Genomic DNA, 21,403 nt, shown 5'->3' with positions numbered 1-21,403 from the left:
AGTGTGAAATTTTCCTGGGCCTTCTTGGTTGAACAATATGAGAAAACTGGTCAAGAAAGGTTTTGATACCTACCTTATTTGAAGAGTTTTGATATCATATCCTTTCTTTCTATGTCTCTTTCCATTTCAATCTTTCAATCCACTTCCTCACCTGTAACTTCTCTATCACCTCATTGCTAAGGAGAGAAGCCAGACCTTTGTGTGTAAAATTTCTCTAACTGTTCACTACAATAGGCTTTGCAATTGTTCCAGATGCTTGAAATGCTACAGAAGGTATACAAATAAGACTAGTGATGAAACTCACACGTTTTCTTCAACAGTAATAAGCCCCAAATGGGGCAGGAATAAGTCTTGAAAATAGTTTCCTCCCATCATTCTCAGGACTGAAAAAATTTCTGTACTCTTATGTCGCACTTATGTGCATTAATTATTGTTTCAGCAAAATATTTTGTTGCTGCTTAGAGAATGTTGACTTTTAGAAAATATACTTTTATTTCATTCAGAGAAATTTGAATTGAATAATATTTTATTTACTTTTCTCATTGCAACACAGAGCAATATCCACTAAAACCCAAGGAAAGCAAGGAGCCTTGGTGGTCAGGCAGTGCTCTCCTTATCTGTTTCATAGAACCCACATACAACATCATCAACTAGGTCAAGAACTGAATTAAAAACCCATTCAACAAAGTCTTTAATAGAGCTATTTGCTGTTCAGTGTGCCTGAGCACAATCACTTTATATAAACAGTACTAGGAAGCCAAATTGCTTTTTTAAACAAAATAATTTTCTTGCTTTGTTAAGGTACTAGACCCCACAGAACAGACTTAAAATGTTTTTAATAAATGAGTTATGTAATTCTTAGGCATAGGAATTAAATATTTCTACTTTACTTTTGCATTTGTAGTATTTGTTTATTTATTCATTTGTTGGTCCAAGAAGAGGTGGAGTTGAGCTTAACTTACTTCTTAGTTCTTAGTACATTGTAGTTATATCTTCATATTCTTACTCATATGCACTCTGACCTTAAGTCTTTTTTCTTATTAAAAATGATTACAAGGAAAAATGTCCTTATATTGTGAAACTTTTTCTTTCCTTAATTATTTTACTAATTTCTGGTGACCATATAAATTGCTTTACATAAATATGACATTTAGCTACATAAAAATAAATACAAATATCTCTATATAACAGAAATTATATGAATATATTGCTACACATGGTTAGTTCTATTTGTATGTATCTGATGCATATTAATCCATCTATCATGTTCTATATATTCATTCCCTGGGTTCCACACTCTATGATCTATAGGAATGTCACCGAGAATACTTTCAATTAATAGCCCATTAAGAACCCATTAAAACACTTTTCTTAGATAGGATCAATGAGTCATAAAGCAAATATACATCTAATTATTTTGAGCATGTTCAGAGAGTTTTGAGAATGGAACTCCCACCAGCAGTGCACCATTACTTGCCAAAATTTGGCATCATTTATTCCCATAATTTTTGTCTCATAATAAGGTCATATGAACTCTTGTTAAAAATTTCCATTTCCTTAGTTACCAGTGCCTTTGAGAATATTTTAGTATGTTTTCTGTATTCTGGTACTGGCCATTTTTGACGCCTAACTCATGTTCCATGTCTGTTTTTTCAATTATTCTATCACTTCAATTATAACTTTTTTATATGTCTTCATTATTTTCAATGTTTTGATGATTTTTCTACCACAGAATCACATCAGCAGTCCTGAGTTGTGGATTCTGAATACTGCAAGCATCTTTTATGTAATTCCCTTCTCTACTTATCTCTAATGCATTACCCTGAGCAGACATTATGATTTTTCTCCATATTTTCTCTGTTGTCAACACCCATTTTTCATCTTCTAGTTTGGGTCTTGTCTAGAAAGATTTTGCCCAACCAATCACCAATATATTTACTTATAATTTCTTCCATTAACTGTATTACTTACCTATGTGTAGGCATAAGGAAGGGACACATTTATGTACTACTAGTGAAACACATTTCCTCATAATCTGATGAAAGAATTTTTTCATTTCTCCATTGTACTGGGTATGAATTTCACATGTCAGTTTTCAACACACACCCTTACATCATTTTATTTTACTGGCCTATTTATTTGTTCCTGCTCCCATATGATATGAGATTTTCTTTAACTAATACAATTAATTATTTCTTGAAAGCTTGTAAGACAAGCCCCTGCTCTTTCTTCTTATTTACTAAAATTCATTTACTGATTTTAAAAGAATCTCAGTTTGATACAGGTTCATGTTTGTACAATGAAGACTTAAAAATCATTATTTGTGGTGCACTTGTCTTCTTCCATGTCTATTCTCACATTCTATACTATTTCTCCCTTTTTACCTTGTTCAGGATCACATAGACTTTCTTTTCTCCAGCATTAAAAACAAGCTATTTATCCTTGTGGAAAGTTTACCACAAACGAGAGAAAGGAAAATGCTTTGAAGAAAGGCATTATGTATAATTAGTGGTTCATCTCCTTCCCTCTGGATTTCAAGTCTATGACTCTGAAAGAAGTCATGAAGTCTTCATCCTCAAACAAGTAAAGGAGTAGAACCAGAATGAAACTAACATAGAGGTAGCCTTAGTGCAGCCTGGTGAAAATTTCCACATATTCATAAAGGAAGAACTCAAGGGGAATTAATCAAGAACATTTAAGGAAGAATTATCCTCAGAACTTCTCTGGACAATTCCAGTTCTCCTAATTGCCCTTAAATATTATTTCCATGTCCTATTCTATGTAAAATCTCCAGTGTATGTGCATTTTATAATATCTATACATGAAGACAATTCTGAAGTAAAGAAAGGTCATTATTTAATTATTACATTTTATTATTCACTTAATGTCCACAGAATTAGTAGTAAGTTCCTTTATTTAATTTCTCATATTGGCAGCATGATTCTTGTGTTTCTTTTTTTCTTTTCTTTTCTTCCTTGTTTAGTCTGGCTAGGTGTCTATCAAATTCATTTTTCCTTTCAAAGGAGCAGTTTTTGTTTTGTTGATTTTTCCTATTGCTCTTTGTTTCCAACATATTGATTTGTGCTCTACATTTTAGCATTTCTTTACTTCTGCAGAGTGAACATCTGTCTCACTAGTGGGAGTTTTGGAGGCTGGGTTTGGGTAAGACTGGGTACACCCTGGGTCCCCAAACTCTTGGGATTCTAACAAGAAGGCTGAGGTCTTGGGCTTACCTGAACTATAAAGAAGCCAAGAGACCTGTAAGTGGGGTCCTGAGCACAGGAATGGTTGACAAAAACACACCATGGCAAAAATACAGCCTCTCCAAGAAATCTTCTTAGTAAAATTGGATCTCTACATGCAGAAAACTGAAACTAGTTCTGTGACTCTCGCCATATATAATATCAACTCAAGGTAGTTTAAATACCTTAATGTAATACCTGAAACACTGAAACTAGTGCAGAAGAGTAGGGCATACAAAGGAACTACTAGACATAGGCAAGAACTTATAAAATAAAACTCCAATGGTTTACCAATTAAGAGAAAATACTGACAAATGGGAGGACATGAAATTAAAAATCTTCTGGCAAACAGAAGAAATGGTCACCAGATGAAAGTAATGCCAAAAAAAATCTTTCCCAGGTGCACATCTAACAAGGGATTAATAACCATGAAGTACAAGGAGCTCAAAAAACTTAACTCCTCACAAAAATCAATGATCCAATGAAGAAATGGGCAAATTAACTGAACAGAGTTTTTTCAAAGGAAGCAATCCAAATGGCAAAAAAACATGAAGAAATGGTCAATATCTCTGACCTTAAGAAATACAAATCAAAACCAAATTAAAATTCCAGTTTACTCCCCTAGAATGGCTATAACAAAGAACACAAACAACAACAAATGTTGTGGGGAGTGTGGAGAAAAAGGAGCCATCACACACTGCTCATGGGAATTTAAATTAGTGCAAACACTCTAGAAAATAGTGTGGAGGCTGTTTAAAAAACTAAAAATAGAATTGACATATGATCCAGCAATAGCACTCCTAGGGATATATGTGAAGGAATGTGAGTCAGGTTACAATGGGGACATCTTCACACACATACTTATTGCAGCATTATTCACAATACCCAAATATTATGGAAACAGTTGATATGCCCCAGAAGAAGGAAATTTTGTCATTTGTTGGTAAAGTCATGGGATCAGAGAGGTTAATCTTTTATTTTTGATGGTACTGGAGTTTGATCTCAGGGCTTATTCTTGCTAGGGTAGAGCATCATCATAAGTGAAGTTAGCCAGGTTCAGGAAGCCAAAGTCCACTTGTTTTCTCTCATATGTGTAATAAAGATCAATACAAATAAAAGCAATGTTATATATACATAACAATATACACAGAAAAACTATGCACAACTTGGACTTCTATAGGAAACCAAGAAAGGAGGAAAAGAAGCTGAGAAAGATAGCAATTAATAATGAAGTACATCACATCTATGTAAGAACAAGACAAAGGAAACATGCTGAAAAAAATTGACCACTTTTCTAAAAACAATGCAAAATAGGGGGAAAAGTAAGAGGAAGTGCAGTGGAGGGTCTTACATTGCCTTAAGTACTGTGCATGTATAGATATAAATACCAGTGCAAAATCCCAATGAACAATGAACAGACACCTAAACAATGAAGGAAAAGAATGAAAAACAGGGCATGCTAAGGGGAGGTCATTAATGGAAGAGGGAGTGTAAAACAAGGAAGTAAGGAAGGTGAATATGATTTATATACTTTCTATACAATGATGAATATGGAATTTTTAACCTGTTGAAATCACTATAAGAATACTAAGGTAGAAAATAGAAAAGCAGAGGGAATGTACCAATTCCATACATGGAAATGTCATAATGAAAATCCCTGTATCTTAAAGAAATACCTGTCTTCTTTCAAAATCAGAGGACAAGAAGGTAAAACAGGTGCTGTCTGAGGGTTGGTACAAGTGGGAGGGGAAAAGATGTAAGGAAAGTGTGTGGAATGTTGAATATGGTGGACATATTATGTACTCATTTATGAAAATGGAAAAGTGAGACCTATGGAACGTATTCTAAGAATTGGGAGATTAGGGATAAAGAATAATGGAGGGGTAAATTTAACTATTTTATATTGCAAACAGTTTTGTAAATGTCACTGTGTAAATTCAGTACAACAACATAATGATAAGAAAAATAAAAATAAAGCTATATGCCATGTGAAACAGAATATGGAGCTGGAAGTAGTCACAGATATCAGTTCTTCCTGGAAAACATGTATTTGGGGGTGGTAATGGATGAGAATGAATGTGGGGAAAGTGACAAAGGCTGAGAGCAGGGATGGGAGCCAACATCCCAGAGGAACAGAACTGGCACCTAGCAGAGGTGTGGTGAGGCACAAAGCCTGAGATCAGGGGTGGGGCAACAATCTAACCTCTCAAAATGGGGCCAATGGTCCATCCCTGAGCTGGTCTTGTGGGAGTGAGGGATGTACTCAAAATTGAATTTCCACACCTTGCTGGAGGAAGAGATGACCAGACAGAGTTGCAGCTATAGGGCAATGCAGCTGCTGCTTGGTGAAAACAAGAGCTCTGACCACCTTGCATGAATTGGAAGTGAGTTACCTCAGACCCCATTTGCAACCTGCCCTGTAGACAGAAGGAACCAAATACTACTCACAAGCCAGTCACCTGGTGAGACCACTTCAGAGTTCCTGTTTGTAATGGACAGCCTATAAGACAAAGGAAAGTGGGGAAAAGAAGAAAAAAAATTCCTTCAACCATTTCCACCCGTTCCCCACAAAACCCAAGATACCAAGAGCCAATATCATGATTGGACACCAGAGGAATATCTCCAAAACTTACCAAGCACACTCAAATTTATGTTTTGGCATACCTGGTATTTTTTGTTTTTTTTGTATTATTAAATTTACCATCACTATTTTCTTATCCCTGCTCTTACCCCCTTCATGTTCCCTGCTTTTCTTGTGCTACAATCCATTCTTCTCCCTCCCAACTACTAGATTTGCTCCTTTTCATCCACTCTCTACCAATCTTTGCTGCTCCTTACTATCCTTCCCCAGCCTGTCACCACATTACCCCTCCCTCTTACACACTCACCACCTACTGACTAGCCTACTATACCAAACATACACACTACTTGCCCCCTGCAATACCTCTCACAAGCACTTTCCAGTATAACAGTGGAAATACACCTCAATACACACTCGGGCTACAAAACCCAGCAGACCCTATACCTCTTTTCCCACACACCACCTTTATTTCCCATGTGTTTAGTGCCACGTTACTAATTTCTATATGTAGCCTAATAATCATAACAATCCCCCAAATCCCACTGTTTATAGATATTATCATCAAATCATTTTCTATACAATATGTAAACAACTGGTCTGGAATTGAAACTGTGAATTTGTTATTGCTAATTTAAAACTCCAGGCAAGGGACAGAAACAGCATATCAACCTAGCTAACAACCAAGTCAGTCAGAATACAAAACCTAAATCAAGGGAAAGAATAAAGGTAATTAAAACCACCTACTAGCAAATCAAGGACATAGTTGCACAGCAGCAACTGGAGCAATAGGGAGAAAAAGAGAGAAGGAAATTACACTCCTCAAAAACAAAACAAAACAAAACAATTTAATAGAGGATATATTGGGAAATGGAGAAAATGGATACCAAAGTCCTGAGCACAACAAACCATGATAAATTTCACTAATGAGCCCAGTGAGGCCCACAAAAAAATCCCTCAAAGAAGAATCATCGAAGAGATTACTGAAAAATTCATGGAGAAGATACTAGACATGGTTAATCAGAAGGTATAAGATGTACTCAAAAAATTTCAAGACACCACAAATGAATAACATGAGAAGAAACAGAAACAAATAAATGAACTTAGAGAAGACTTCAATAAACATGAAAGTGAAACAAAGTGCAATATAGAAAAGAGATATATGAAATAAAGAAGACAACACAAGATATAAAAGGGGAGTTGAACAAAGATATGGAAAAACCTCAGAAAAACGAATGAGACAGAAGTTGTGTAAATAAAAAGTCCCTTTGGTCAAGCAAAAAACACAGAGGAAGGCCAATCCAGCAGACTAGAACAAGTGGAAGGCAGAATAGTAGAATTCGATGATGAAATAGAAATTAAAGAAAAATCAGAAGAGCCCTTAGTCAAACAACACAAGAGCTGTGAAAGGAATATGCAAGAACTCACCGACTCCATCAAAAGACCAAACCCGAGAATCATGGGCATTGAAGAAGAGGCGCAAGCCAAAGGGATACATAATACATTCAATAAAATAATAGAAAGTTTCCCAAATCTTGAGGAAGATTTGCCCAGTCAGGTAAAGGAAGCCTCCAGGACACAAGGACACAAATAGACTTGACCAAAATAGAACTGGTTCATGGCATATTATCATTAAAACAACAAGCACAAAGAATAGAGAAAGAATATTAAAGGCTGTATGAGAGAAAAAAATAATATATAAAGGTAAACCCATCAAAATAAAAGCTGATTTCTCAACAGAAAACTTAAAAGCAAGAAAGGCATGGAGTGAGGTGTTTCTGGCACTAAAAGAAAATAACTTCAGCCCAAGGATACTCTACCCAGAAATATTACCATTCAAAATTGACAAAACAATCAAAATCTTGCACAGTAAACAGAAACTAAAACAATACATGATCACCAAGTTACCACAACAGAAGATTCTACAAGGAAATCTTCACACAGAAGATGAAAGCAAATGAGTGGACTGGAAGTACTAAAATGCAGGAGAAGAAAAGACAAGTAATCAGAGAGTAGCAGTGACATGGCTGCCCACAATCAAATCCTTAAACCACAAAACAACAAAATCACCACATACTTATCAACATTAACACTGAATGTCAATGGACTCAACTCTCCCACCAAAAGACCCTGTTTGGTAAACTGGATTAAGAAGGAAGATACCACAGTGTGCTGTTTACATGAGACCCAGCTTATTTACAGAAATAAACACTGGCTTATGGTGAAAGGCTGGAAGAAGATTTACCAAGTCAATGTCCCCCAAAACCAGTCAGGTGTAGCAATATTTATATCAGACAAAGTAGATTTTAACCTTACATTGGTCAAATGAGACAAAGAAGGTCACTTCATGCCAATAAAAGTGGCAATGTGACTCATGTTATTACACAGGCACCTGCAAACCTATGATTATTTGAGTACTACTCACAATAGCCAAGCTATGGAATCAACCAAGATGCCCCAGTACTGATGGATTAAGAAAATGTGGTACTTATACACAATGGAATATTATTCAGCCACAAATAATGAAATTTTGTCATTCACAGGTAAATGAATGGAACTGGAATGTATAATCTTAAGCTAAGTTGTCAGGCTCAGAAGGACAAAAATTCCATGTACTCCTTCATATACAGATTATAGACCTAAAACTAATGGAGTAACCTTATTGGACATGGGTCACACACTAAGGAGAGACTGCACACTTGAAGCATACGGAATAGGAAGGAAACCAAATACTTGAATGTGGTTGATGTGCTCACTGTTTAGGAATGAATGTGGTAATCTTCAATTGCCACTATGGGTAGGGGACTAGGAAGCAGTGAAGAGGTTTGGTGGAGATGAATCAATTTGGGTGGTAATATATATGTGCTTGGAAACATCACAAGGAATCTCCCCGTATAGCTATGTTTATCACAAACTAACAAACACTATGTTTTTCTTATCTTTTATGCTTTTTATTCTACAAAATTGGGAATGAGAGGGCAGAACAGGTTCTGTCTGGAGGTGGGGGGGATCAAATAATGAATACACATGTAATTAAATGCAAAATAGGTTTATTGTTGGCGGATACTTGTGGGAAGGGGTGGTGAATAAGGGAGATGAAGGTAAGGGAATGTGGTTGACAAGCTTCATATAAATATACATATTAAACAGAACTCTTGCAATTGCATTAAGTGGAGTGGGAATGTACTTGTGCTGGGTAGGGGGAGAAGCTGGGGCAATCTAATCAATGTGAAATATAAGGCTTTTTGGAAGTGTCACAATGAATTCCCCTGTACAACAAATAAATCCTAATCAAATAGAAACAAACAAATAAAAATATGAAAAGGGAAAACTGGAAAATACATTGTCTGCAGCAGGCTTTGAGAAGCTGCAACATATTTCTGGGGTCTAATATGCCACACATAGCCACAGAGTTGTGCGCACAACACAGAGAGACTTTAAAACATGCCAACTCACAGCTTTGGTTGAATTTAAGCCTCTATGCAAGCAGGAAAATAAGTCTAAGAAACTTGTAAATTTCCAGAGCACCCAGGGAATCGCCAGTACACCCAAAGCACTCTCAACAAAGGTTGGAAGACAAAATGGTCAAGTTTGTCTTCAATTTCCTGTGCAATCGTTAACTGCTCACTAACTAAGTAAGTGTAGACTATCACGGTTGCACATGAGAATAATGTAGATCTAAAAGAATTAGTCCAGGGAAGACATTAAACAAGGATTTGATAAGAATAGCAGAAACAACAAAACTCTGGTGAGAAGTGAATCTGATTTTAATGGTTACCACTTTGTACTTCTTAGTATATGTGGAAGGTTCAAGACAAAACATGATATGAAAAAAAATTAGCCATTTCATGCATTTCCCCACAGTACTGTGGTATCATGGCAAGCTGGGATTCTTGTCAGTGCCTGCCTTTAGCTCACTTTTGTCCGTGAGTCACAGCCTGGCTTATGACCCCACATTGGTGTGGTGGGAGAATCTTGGCTCCTCTGTCTGGCTCCATATTTTCTTAGCTTGCAAAGCCATGTGGGTCGTGGAAGTAAAAAACCCATCCAGCTTGGCATCCCCAGGACCTTTGGGGGGACATGATCCCTGAGAGTCAGGCAGTTGGAGCACAATCTGGGACTGAGAGCAGAGGAGGAAGCCAGCCTGGGTGTCTGCCATCTCTGGCTGTGGGAATGGAACCATGAAGGAAAGATGCTCTGCACATTTGCAGTATGTATTCAGGCTAAAATGTTTTACTGCAAACTGTTTTGGGCACCCTTGAAACTCAATATGATAGACAGCACCTTCTTATTCTTACATAAGAAGCATATCATGTAGTCACAGCTTTCTGATGACCAAAAGGTGATGTACCAGTTTCTCAGCCTGCAAAAATACTAATTTTTTTAAGAAAATAGAAATGTAATGCTGATTATGAACTCTTCACAAAGCAAGGGGTGGATACACTGGCTTACATTGTTCTACTTGAGGAGAAGCTTCTCCTTGCTGTGTTTCACACATTCTGGGTTGAGGGTGACAATTACTTTACTGGTACAAAGCCATGGCTTGCTTCACAATTTCCTTTTTCCTTGAGTTTAAACCTTCCTGTAAAGATATCTAGGGGAGCACTGAATAGGATTCTCCTGACAACAGGAGAGCCTCCCCTCTATCATGTAGAAGAAGTGGAAGCACAGATATACAGATATGCCAAGGAGTGCCTAAATCTTTTGTGAAACAGATTGGGAACATCTCAGTTTTCCTTTGAAGATACAACTTCTACTTTGCCTGCCTATGTGTTTGGTTTTCTTACACCACTTTATAAAGTATGGTTTCCTAAAATTCAGTTGCAAGAACATCTGAAACAGCTCTCCAACCTGTGTCACTTTTGTGATGACATCCTATTCAGTTATATTAGGCTTAGTCTCAGAGATGGATGGTGGTTTTCAACAAAGCCCTCAGCTTCCTCCTCGGAAACTGCCAACACTCAAATTGACTCCAGGAGGAGAAGAGAGTAATTCCTTACACCAGCTATCACCCTGACAGTCAGCATGTTTTGTAGCCTAAGTCTTATGATCATCTAGGTAATTTCTTACACTAGGATGTGAAGACAAAAAGAAAATACTGCTCCTAGGTATATGGAAAACTCAAAAACAAAAGGAACTTTGTATGACATCTGTTTTTGTTTGTTTTGTTTTTAATTAGGAAGCTTGTATTCTAGCTTGGCAATACATTTTAAATAAAGGTGAATGGTAAATAAATGTGTTGGGAGGAAAACACATTGTACTGTATACATACAGAAAAAAAACTGCCTTAATCTTAAGAGATTTTTGCCTTTGGTTCACATGTTGCTGAATGTTTATTCCTAATTTATTCAAGTTAATCTTTCAGTTTATTAATTTAGTTGTCCTATAGCTACCTAAATACATAATGTATGGCTCTCCGGCTGAGACATTTTCTGTTTAGAAATCTGATGCCTATTTTAGGAACTAGGAAGAATATAAATTGTTTCAATAGAAAAGTGTGTATTTAACTTTAAAAAACATGAGGAATGTGCTTTTTAATTGTGCTCTAATATATAGACATATATCTATACCCATCTATATAGACATATATCTATATCTATCTATCCATACATCATTGTACAAGAAATAAAGAATGAGAAAAATATTCCACAAGAGAATGTAAATAATAAATTCTCTCTCTCTTTTTTTAGCATGTACCTGTTGTACAAAGGGGTTTCACTGTGATTTTTACATGCATGCATGGAAATAATGTACTTTTGTTAAATTCACCATCTGTATTATTCTTCTTATCTTCCCACTTTAAAAAAATTAATGGAATTCCTCAATCTATTTTCATACATGCTTATGAAGTACTTTGATCATATTCAGTCCCCTATTCACTATCTCCTATCATAACTCCCTCCCATAGGTTCCCACTCCAAAACCGTTTCCCCAATTTCACAGTCATGTAATGCATTGCATTTTAGGTATAGAAATAGAATTTTTTAAAAAGTAGATAACCAAGTTCATAGTTGTGTAGATTCATATCTGGGTCCTCTATTTTGTTCCACTGGTCTTCATGTCTGTTTTTATGCCAGTAACATGCTGTTTTTATTGCTATGACTCTGTAGTATAGTTTGAAGTTGGGTATTGTTATACCTCCAGGATTGCTCTTTTTGCTCAGTATTGCCTTTGTTCTTAGTGTTCTTTTGTGTTTCCAAATGAACTTTAGAGTAGGTTTTGAATCTTTGTGATGAATGCCATTGGAATTTTGACGGGAATTGAATTGAACATGTAGATTGCTTTTGATAGCATAGCCATTTTTACTATGTTGATTCTGCCAATCCATAAGCATGGGAGATCTTTCCATCTTCTGTAGTCTTTCTTGATCTCTTTCTTCAGTGGTTTGTAGTTCTCCTTACAGAGATCACTTATGTCCTCTGGTAAGTTTACTCCTACATATTTGTGGGATTTTTTAAGCTACTGTAACTGTAATTGTTTTCCTATATTCTTTCTCAATTTGTTCACTGTTGTTGTATAGAAAGTCTACTGATTTTGTAAGTTGATTTTGTATCCTGCTACTTTGCTGAAGCTGTTTATGCTGTCTAGGAGTTTTGAGGGGGAGTTTTTTTGGGTCATTAAGGAATAGGATCATTTCATCTGCAAATGAGAATATTTTGTCTGTTTCTTTACCTATTTGTATTCCTTTTATTTCTTCTTCTTGCATTATTGCTCTGGCTAGGAATTCCAGAGTGAGTGGGGAGAATAAGCACCCTTGTCTCATTCCTGAGTTTAGGGAGAATGGTTTCAGTTTGTTCCCATTAAGTATGATGCTGGCTCTATGTTTTGTCATATATAGCCTTTGTAACGTTGAGGTACATTCCTTCTATTCCTAGTTTTCTTAGAGCATTTATCATGAAGTGGTGTTGAATCTTATCAAAGGCTTTTTTTTTGCATCTATTGAGATGATCAAATAGGTTTTATCTTTACTTCTATTAATGTGCTGTATTGCCTTTATTGCTTTGCATCCCTGGGATGAAGCCAAATTGGTCAAGGTGAATGATCTTTCTGATATGTTGTTGGATTCAGTTTGTCATTTTCTTGAGAACTTTTGCATCAATGTTCATTAAGGAGATTAACCTGTAGTTTTCCTTTTTGGATCTATCCTTTTCTGGTTTGGGGATGAGTATTATATTGGCTTCGTAAAATGAGTTGGGTATTGTCCCTTCCATTTCTATTTTATGGAAAAGTTTAAGGAGTGTTGGTGTTAGTTCTTCTTTGAAAGTCTGGTAGAATTCAGCTGAGACTCTGACAGGTCCTGCAGTTTTCTTTTTTTGGGAGACTTTTTATTGCTGCTTCAATATCTTAAGTGTTATAGATATTTCCTCAATAGCATTTTTAAATCTGATATCTTCCATCTGTATGTGTGGCTGCTACTCACTAACATTATGCAATTGAAAAGTACATCACTAAGTGCTGTGTTTGTATGTTTAGTTTAAATTATAAAAGTATTATCATATCTGGAGGAGACCTAAGATGACAGAGAGGATAGGGAGTCAAAATTTCTGAACTCCACAACCCCAGAAAACACTATGTGATGTGGGAGATACACTTGGGTAATTATGATTATTTCTAGCCAAAGTAACAACTGCTAATACATTAGGAGCACAAAAAATTCAAGGACTGTCCCTTAAAGCAGTTTGGAATTGCACCTAATAGCCAAGAAAATCCTGGCATGGCACAGCCAATATGGCATGTCTGCCTGGGAAAAGCCCCCTGGCTGTTTCTCCCTGATTTTTCTTTTTAAATGAGTAGAAGATAGAGCATCAATCAGAATCAAACCCTGCAAGACCCTGAACCTGAAACCCTTGTAAAGCCTACCTACACCCCACTGGATGGAAACCAGTCCCAATAAGTATCTGCCTTGAGAAAAGAACCATGCCAGTTCTCCCCATCATCTGCTTTCAAAGCTGCCTGCATAACCTGCAGACCCAACAGGTGAGCAACATGCACTGCACATGACTCCCCTAACCTCCCCCTGAAGACATAAGACAGAGCAACCCCTGGGCAAATTGAATCCCCCCCAAACAAAACTGAAAAGCATAAAAAGGGAGTTGTAGCCAAACACTGACTGTGGAAGTGGAGTGGAACACTGATCCTGCCTCTGAGAATATTGGTGGCACCAGGAGATGAGCTCTCAGTGAACTAAGGTAAGACAAGGAACAAGAGCTAAGAACCAGGTGGTGTGACAAACCAACTTTCCAAATAGCTGGACTGTCACCGAACAGAGGTGGGCTGAGGCACAAAGGCTGTGAGTGGAGTGGGGTGATAAGCCAACCTCTCAAAACAGGGCCGTAGTGGATTGCTGAGCTAGTCTGGTGGGACTGAGGGCAGTACTCAAATCTGAATTGCTCCACCTTGCTGGGAGAGGAACTGACCAGACAGAGTTGCAGTGGTAGGGCAATGCAGCTGCCACTTTGTGAAAACAACAACAGATAAGACCACCTTGGACAAGCTGGCAGTGAGTAACCTCAGGTCCCAATTACAACCTGCCCTGTGAAGAGAAGAAACCAAATACTGCTCACAAGCTAGTCACCTGGTGAGACTAATTCAGAGCTTCTGCTTGTAATGGACAGCTCATAAGACCAGGGAATGCTGAAAAAAAAGCCATCTCTTCCCAAGCTGTCTGACCAGAGGGACAGCACCTTTCTCCACAAAGCCCAGCATACCAAACACAAATATCAGGACTGGATGCCACAGCAATAAGTCCAGAAATTTCACGAAGCAGACAGTACATTTTGTTGTTGTTGCATCTGTTTTTTTCTTTCAGTATTAGCTTTTCATTATTATTTTCTTGTCCCTATTCATACCCCCTTCACTTTCTCTCATTTTCTTGTGCTGCAATCCATTGTTCTCCCCTCCAACTATCCTTTCTGTCCCTTCTCATCCACTCTTCTCCCTATATTTGCCTTCCCCTCCTATCATTCCTCAACCTGTCACATTCACCAACTACTGACTAGACTAACATACCAACCATACACCCCCCATAACCCCTGCAATCATTGACATATGCACCCTCCACTACAACAGTGGAAATACACATAAATACACACAAGGGCCATAACACTGAGCAGCCCCCATAGCTCTTTCAGTTCCCCCTTTTATCATCACCTTTACTAATTACCCAAGTTTCTACCTGTAGCCAAATAAACAATACCCCCCCAATTCCCACTTTTTATAATTATTATCACTAAGGAAATTTCTACATAATATGTAAGCAACTGGTCTCGCATTGAATCTGTGAATTTGTTATTGCTAATTTACATCTCCAGGCCAGGGACAGAAATAGCACTTCAATCTGTCTAAAAACTAAGCCAGTCATAATACAAACATCAAATCAAGGGAAAGAAAACAGGCAATTAAAACCATCAAGTAGTCAATCAAGAACATGGTTTCATAGCACCATTAGATCGATGCAGAGAAGAAGGGAAGGAAACTACACTATGCAAAAAATCAATTCAATGTAGGATTTAGTGAGAAAAGAAGAAAATGGATACTCAGTTCCTGACCACAAAAAAAAATGATAAATATCACTAATGAGCCTAGTGATTCCCATTAAAATCTCTCAAAGAGGAAATCATGCAAGAGATCACTGAGAAACACATGGAGAAGCTATGAGACATGGTTAAACAGGAAGTACAAGATGCACTCAAGATATTTCAAGACACCACAAATAAAAAACTTGTGAACACACAGAAACATCTAAATGAACTCAGAGAGGACTTCAACAAACACCAAAGTAAATCAAAGGACACTATAAAGGAAGAGGTATGTGAAATAAGGAAGATAACACAAGATATAAAAGAGTAGTTGATCTGGAAAATCTCAGAAAAAAGAATCAAGTGGAAATCCTGTAAATAAAAAAGTCCCTTTAGTCAAACAAAAAACACAGTGGAAGACCACTCAAGCAGAGTAGAACAAGGTGAAGAAAGAATCTCAGAGCTCAAGATAAAGTAGATATTAAAGAAAAAAACAATTCTTAATCAAAAACTCAAGAGCTGTGAAAGGAATATGCAGGAACTCAGAGATTCCATCAAAAAATCAATTCTGAGAATAATGGGCATTGACAAAGGAGAAGAGGTCCAAGTCAAAGGGATATGTAATATATTCAATAAAATAATAACAGAATATTTCCCAAATCTCAAGGTAGTTTTGCCTGGAAGCCTCCAGGATACCAAACAGACTTGACAAAAATAGAAACTCTCCATGGTGTATAATCATTAAGTCAACTAGCACAGACAACAGAGAAAGAATGTTGAAGGCTGTAAGAGAGAAAAACAAATAGCTTATAAATGTAAACCCACCAAAATAACAGCAACCTTAAAATTTCAACAGAAATCTTAAAAGCAAGAAGGACATGGAGAGAGGTATTTTGGCACTGAAAGAAAATAATTTCAGCCCAAGTATACTCTACCCACCAAAACTATCATTCAAAATTGATGGTGCAATAAAAGTCTTCCACAATAAACAGAAACTAAAATATGACCACCAGGATAGTGGATTCTACAAGGAATTATGCATACAGAAGATGAAAGAAAACAAAACCATGAGAGGACAGAAACATCCAGACAAAGAAGCCACAAATAAAAGCAATTAAAATGGTGACATGCACTTTGATAGAAAAGACTATTTTCTAAAACTTTACCCCTGTTTACTTCATATTCTTTTCTTCAAACGCTTTCAATCCTTGTATACAGAGAATAATACAGCAACCAATTAAGGTGAGGTCTCCATATACAACAATAAGGGATGTTAGAATTGAGATCATTGCTCCCTTACATTTTCCAAACCACTAATCCAAACAGCTAGTAAAGGGGTTATTTATTCCTGACCTTTTAGTTGGTTCATTCGATAGGACTCTCCAGCCTGGAGATTCTTGGGTATAGTTCCATCTGTACATTGTTGGGGATGTATGTACAACATTCACATCCAATAGGACACCCCCTCCCCTTTCTATGCTAAAATTGTGTTCAGAGCCATTCAGTTATCCCATGCCATTTTTCTAACTGACCTGTCATTCCCTTTAATGCATCTCAAATATAGTTCATGAACCTCTCTTGTTTATACCAGATGTAATTAATCCAGTCCACATTCTTATTGATCATATACCACCAAAACAATGATGATTCAAAGCCTGAAGCTATTTGATTTCTTGCTTTGAACTCATCAGGAACTCCTCATGGGAACCCAATGGCATCTATATAATTGTGAGAGTTGAATGACCCATAAGGTGAGGTAAGATATCGTTTTTGTTTCCTCTTAGTCAGAGAGGGTTTGGGGCTTTGAAATGTCAATGTGAAAGGGAAAGTCAATTGGACTAAATATATGTCCCACTCCATTTGACTGGAAGAATCTAAAGTAAAGGTCCATCTCAATACCACTTGATGTGTGCCCTGGCAACAGCTGGAGATGTTTTATTGGCTACCTCTTCAAAGGATCATCCTTCACTGCACCCTGATACATTTCCCAGAACTCCAATTTCTCCTCCAACCTAGAAAGGCACAAGGTGTAGTTAGAGTTTTGAAGTGGGTGTTTGACTGACTGAGGTAGCTTTAGCCTTTCAGATTCATTAACCAAGGGGAACAATAGTGACATGGTCCTGCAAGACTTATTGCCACATGGCTGTCCTATCTTGGAAGAAGAAAACCATATATGCCAATGCATCAGGGTTTGTGGTCCATCCCAGGGGAAAAGGGACAACATGGGGTTCTGGTCTCCTTGTTGCATATGCAAAGCAATCTTTTATATTTAGAGTGAAGATGGAATATTTGATCCATTCGAACCAGGCATTTGTCTCCCTGACACCCTTCTCAAAGGCTATAGTCTTCCTTAAGTCTTTGACTTCCACTGTAGTTACTGCTGTCTGATTATGGTGGAGCATGGGAGATTGTGTTGGGAGCTGAACACCATAGGGCATTGCGCTAATATGTTCTAGAAGCAATTCTGAAAGAAACATGCATATTGGGTTTTTATATGCATTATGAGCTCCTAGAATATATTTTCTGAAGATAGATGGCTTGGTGGACATAAAGGGTCACTGATACTCAGTATAATGGGTTACATTGAAGATGCTGCTTTCATATAATTTATAAACTACAATATAATATGAAATTTTGGTTTGTCTCACCAATAACTTAAGTTCCTACTGTAAGTAAAGACATAGGATTACATTTGTGAATATCAAATAATTTTTACTGTAGATAAAGCAATACTACAAAAAAAGACACAAAGTGAGATCATAAAGTCGAACAGTACAAAATTACTTAAGGTTTTGCCTAAAGTAGCTATATTTGACTTTGATAAAACTGGAAAAGAGAAAAAAATGCAGATAACATTGCTAAGACACAGGTAAAAGCAAAAATCAATTGGGTAAGCAATAAGTGACACAAAAATTATTGAATAAAATATGGAAATTTCACAGTAAGATTGGAAATTCAGTTCATTATGGAGAAAGACATCACACAATACACATTTTCAGTAGAAATTCAAGTAGTGAAAAAGCAGATCTTTGTTTAATGACAAATTAGTGAAGAGTTGATATTTCCTGTATAACATAAAACTCAAACATATAACATTTTTCATTAAATTATAAAATAACCCTAGGAAAAGAAAGGAAAAAACACCACTAAATTACAAACAGCCAAGATAGATGAAGCACAGCAAATATTTCACATCTCCCAGGACTTTAATAAGTATTTGATGCTCCTGTAAGCTTTGAAGTCTTTCACTTTTTCAGGTAAAAAACACTCAGTAGTGTAACCCTTTTAATGAATTGCATTATTCTGCACATTAGAAATAGTGATAAAACTATGTGTCTTTGTACAGTAGGTTTTTTTCATTAGAGAAGAGATTTGCCATACTGGGACTTGAATTCAGAGTTTTTGCACTTACTAGGCACGTGCTCTTTCACTTGAGCTATACCTCCAGCACTTATTCTCTGGTTATTCTTGAAATATGATCTTGGTTGTTTTGCCCAGGCAGGCTTGGACAATATCTTTCTATTTTTATGCTTCTCATTGTCACTGGGAAAGGCAGGCACACACTGCCATGCCAAGTTTAACTTTTTTTTTTGATAAAGAGTTAAATTTCTGAGGAAATAACTTTTTGGAATTAATTTCAACAAAATTGTTAATAATACATTTCCCCAGAAAGACACATGGCAAAGTTATCTGAATAACCAGGATTGTATAATGTGAACTACTAATAAAAGAAAAACAGCAGTCAGAGAATTTACATATGTTATTTTAAATAAGCACCTTGACAAAAGGTTAAAACTATTATCTTTCGTAAACTTACATCTCTCAGGAGCTTGGTTAATGTATTAAGGACAAAGGCAAAAAAAGTTCTTGAAATCCTGAAAAGTATCATCTCCTACAGCACAGGGATAATGGTACATCTGGGTCCATTTCTCTTCATAGCATTTGACAGTGGCTCCAATGTGCTTATAAAATGCACATTGCTAGATAGGAAGAAAGGACAGACGTCTCTTCATGAAATCTTGAAAAGGAACATTCAAATGTGGTTTGGAAGGGTGAGACATGTACCTTAGTAGTAGAACAATTTGAACCTACAAATAAAAAAACAGCTAAAACTACTGAAAACCTTGGGACTAATGTCAGTGCTTCGTATATCACTAATTCAAATTGGCGAGTTAGCATTTCATGTTCTTTTACCTACCTTGTCAAAAACATAAAGTAGAAGTTTATTTAAAATGTTTGGTAATATGCTTATTTTTTAAATTTGAATATTACAAAATATTTTGGTAATGTAATTATTTCCTAAGTTGAACATTACTTTAAAAGTTTTAAAATATTATAAAAGATGATAATAGGAAAATATTATTTTTAAGACCTGTAAATAAGTTAACAACAGAAACACACAACATGCTAACAAGCACACTCAAACACATATACATACACCCTCACACACACAATCAAGGCACTCACACACATATTCACTAACACATTCACACACACTCTCACACATATATACACACATTCACACACACTGACACACAGGGTATTTTGCCACTCATAATATGATCAACTCTGAAGAGTGTCATCTTAATTGATCCACTTATGAAAACATTTCTCTACAAGTATAATACCCATTAGAGTGTACTGATTTAAATGTGTGTAATTCAAAATAACCTTAAAACTTCAAATCACTTATTTATTCACTTAAATACAATATGAAATTTCAATTTGTCTTACATGTAACTTAAGTTTCTATAATGAGTAAATACATATGATTACATTTTTAAACATAAAATAATTTTGACTGTAGTTGAAATAATAGTACAAAAAAGGTAAAAAGTAAGATCATGTAGTCTAACTGTATGAAATTACTTAAGGTTTTGCCTAAAGTAGCTATAATGGCTTTTCATAGCCAGGAAAGTTAGAAAAATCCTTTATAACATTGCTAAGACACAGGTAAAGCCTAATTAGCAATTAGGTAAGCAAGAAGTGACATAAAGATGATTGAATAAAACATAGAAATTTCACAGTAAGATTGGAAATTCAATTCACTAGGAAAAAGAAACCTCCAAATACACATGTTCACTAAAAATCCATGTAGTGAAAAAGCAGATCTTTATTTAATGACAAAGTAGTGAAGAGTTGGTATTTCTTGTTTACCATAAAACTGAAACATATGAAAAATTTCAATAAATTATAAAATATCATTGTGAATAGAAAGGAAAAAAGCACCACTGAAAATTATAAACAGCCAAGATAGATGAAGCACTGCAGAGAGTTCACATCTCCCAGGAGTTTAAGAAGCATTTGATGCTCCTGAAAATTTGAAGTCTTTCACTTTTTCAGGTAAAAGACACTCAGTAGTGTTTACCCTTTTAATGAATTGTATTATACTGCACATTAGAAATAGTGATAACACTATGTGACTTTGTACAGTAGGTTTTTTTGGTTAAAGGAGAGATTTGCTGTACTGGGGCTTGAACTCAGTGTTTTTGCACTTGCTAGACAGGTGCTCTGTCACTTCAGCCATACCTCCAGCACTTTTTCTCTGGTTATTTTTGAAATATGGTCTTGGTTATTTTGCTCAGGGAGGCCTGGATATGATCTTCCTGTTTTTATGCTTTTCATTGTCACTGGGAAAGGCAGGCACACACTGCCATGTCAAGTTTAACATTTTTGGATAAAAAGCTGAATTTTTAATGAAATTAATTTTGGAATTAATTTCAACCAAATTGTTAATAACACATTTCCCCACAAACTCCCATGGAGAAGTTACCTGAACTACGAGGATTAAATAATGTTAACTATTAATACAAGCAAATAGCACTAAGAGAATTTACAAGTGTTATATTAATTAAACACCTTGACAAAAGATTAAAACTATTATCTGTTTTAAACTTACTTCTCTCAGAGCGTGGTCAATGTCTTCTGGATAAAGAAAGAAGTGGTTGAGATCCAGAAACATGCCAGCTAGTGAAGCACAGAGATAATGTTCATCTGGATACATTTCTTTTCATAGCATTTGACAGTTTCTCCAAGGTCCTTAGAAAATGCACATCGCTAGATGG

The 21,403-nt window shown here is 36.2% G+C and overlaps 1 pseudogene; it reads left to right on the top strand.

Annotated features, from left to right (window-relative positions):
- The first annotated feature begins 10,048 nt into the window (after positions 1-10,048).
- On the top strand, positions 10,049-10,837 carry LOC141422686 (metaxin-3-like; annotated as a pseudogene).
- The last annotated feature ends 10,566 nt before the right edge of the window (positions 10,838-21,403 follow it).

Source organism: Castor canadensis, chromosome 4, assembly GCF_047511655.1.
Source record: "Castor canadensis chromosome 4, mCasCan1.hap1v2, whole genome shotgun sequence".
NCBI lineage: Eukaryota > Metazoa > Chordata > Mammalia > Rodentia > Castoridae > Castor > Castor canadensis.
Note: the sequence above shows the minus strand (reverse complement) of the source record. Positions and strands in the feature narration are given on the sequence as shown.